Below are 2,422 nucleotides of genomic sequence, written 5' to 3' on the forward strand. Positions count from 1 at the left end.
GTTTGTGATCTTCCTGCTTCTGCCCCCAGATTGCTGGGATTGTAAGTGTGGGTCACCATCATACCCAGGTTCCTGTTGTATGTTGTAGAAAAGAGGTTGAGTGTCTATAAATACTGACCCCCTAAAAGCCCTAACCTCCCACTTACATTTCCTCTCCAGAGTAAACTGCAGTGACCTGCCTGGGACGTGCCTGGCCTGTCCTGGCTCCTCTGTCCGCTGTCCTGTGACAGCTCCTTCTTGCTCCAGAGGTTACGTTTGTGCTGCTCCTTCCCTCCTCCTCACCCGATTACCCGACTTCCTCTGCTCTAGCTGGGATCCGAAGCACCCGCTAAGCCCCTGTGTGAGAGGCCTGGCCCCCAGCCTGGCTCTGCTGGCAGGCAGTGGAGCCTCAGGAGGTGGGGCTGCTATGAAGAGTTGAGAAAATACTGAGAAGAGGAAAATATAAATCCCCTGCGATTTCATTCTGCACAGAGAACAGTGTCACCGTTTTTTAAAGGGTGAAACCACGACTATTTTACAAACACAAAATGGACACAAAGCAAACGTTTCATTTAACTGGTCAGACAGCTCAGGGAGCGTGCACAGCCAGTTCGAACAAAAGATCCGAAGAGCAGACGCAAATACAGGCCACTGGGAAGGCTAAAATGTATTCACCTAATATAGAGAAAACCGGCTTTCCCACAGCAGGAGAGACAAAGCAGGTGAACCCCCACAAGACAAAATTCACTTACCTGCCTGTGGACAAAGATTGTGTGCACTGTTTTTATTTTGGTTTGGGTTTTTTTGAGACAGGGTCTCCTATGTAGTCCATAGTGAGCTTGACCTCACTTGAAGTCCAGGCTGACCTAAAGCTCACAGCAATCCTCCTGCCTCAGCCTCCTGGGATTACAGGTGTGCACCATCACACCTGGCTCAATGTGCACTGCTTTTACTGGTATCTACAACTTACCAAGGTACAAACGGCTGAGAGTTGGACACCCCATAAAATCAGCAAAGTTGGAAGGGCATGCTGGTCCCCACTGCAAGTTCCGGCATAGACATCAGCCACCCTTTTGATACATTTCAAGGTCTTTTACGATTTTTCCTACAGAAACAACAGTTCACCTCGTATGGTAAGATGTTGTTTTATGAAGCTTTACTTCCCGTTATGGGGCGGGGGTGTCCAGATCACAGTAAAATGTATTTCTCACACAGCTCATGGTGGACAACACATGACCACGGTCACCGTGGTTAATTAGCTGTTTCCCCATGGGTGGATACCGCGGCTGTTCCCGATCTTTCGCTATTTTAAGTGAAAAGCTAGGACGGGCCGGTGGGCGGTGCCCTACACGTTTCCATGTTGCTTGGGCTCATTTAACTTCTCCAGGTGGGGAATTATGACGCTCCTCGAAACCCCTAGTGCCTGCTGCGTCCCTTTTCATCACACAGAACAGGAATCTAAAATAAACCCTAATGCTTCAAGAGCACAAAGCTGGCGACCCTGTCCCGCTCCTGCTCTCCCTTTCTGCAAATACCCGACACCCTGCACCCCCATTGCGGGGAGAGGAGATGGTCCGTCCTGCGGTTGCGGAGCTCGGGTTACAGACCCCAGATTCCCCCCTACCGCGGAAGCCAGACACCGCAGCTGTCCAGCTCCAGAGCCAAGGGCCGAATTCCAAGGGAGCAACTGGCCCAGAAATCTGGGGGCCCCACTGCCTCATGCTTTTCTCCTTCTCCTCCTCCCCGCCTCCCCTTTTTAAAAAAAAAAATTTAAAAAGCAGCCAGGGCCTTTGCTCTGAGCTACATCCCCAGCCCTTTTTTAATTTTTTGTTTTGAGACAGGCTCACTAAGCTGTCCAGGCTGGGCAGGAACTTGCAGTCCTCCTGCCTGTCTTTCGGCAGGCTGGAGTTAGGAGTGTGCACCACCACGCCCGGCTCCCAGGGGGATTCTCTCGCTTGCAAGGGGCAGGTTCCCCTTATAATGTTCCTTTCAAACGGTATTTCTTGTTCCTGTCTTTACTCGGCCACACACAGTTTCACACGGCTGCAGAGGCGTGACCGTACAGGTGTGACCTTTAGCTGCCCCCGTACTTTGGAACTGTCTGGCCCTGCCTGGCAAACTTCCCTCTCTACCTAGGCAGCCTAAGGACCCCTGCCGGCCTCACAGGGCCCTGGCTGAGGACCAGGAGCTGTGAGAAGCCCTCCATGTGCAGCCCCGCCAGCCCGGGAGGCGGCTTCTGTTGTCCCCACTTTACAGATGACACCCAGGCCTGGAGAAGTGCAATGACTCACCCGAGGTTACATGGCTGGCAAGTCACACAGCAGGACTTAGCGGCCCTTCCCCTCAGCTCTGCAGCCCCGCGAACTTCAGCATTTTTCCCTTTGTTCAGTACGCTCTACTACCCACAGGTAGGTAGATGCTGACAGAGGCTGTCCAGGGCTTT

Source organism: Chinchilla lanigera, unplaced genomic scaffold (genome assembly GCF_000276665.1).
Source record: "Chinchilla lanigera isolate Chin_1 unplaced genomic scaffold, ChiLan1.0 scaffold00173, whole genome shotgun sequence".
NCBI classification, from domain to species: Eukaryota; Metazoa; Chordata; class Mammalia; order Rodentia; family Chinchillidae; genus Chinchilla; species Chinchilla lanigera.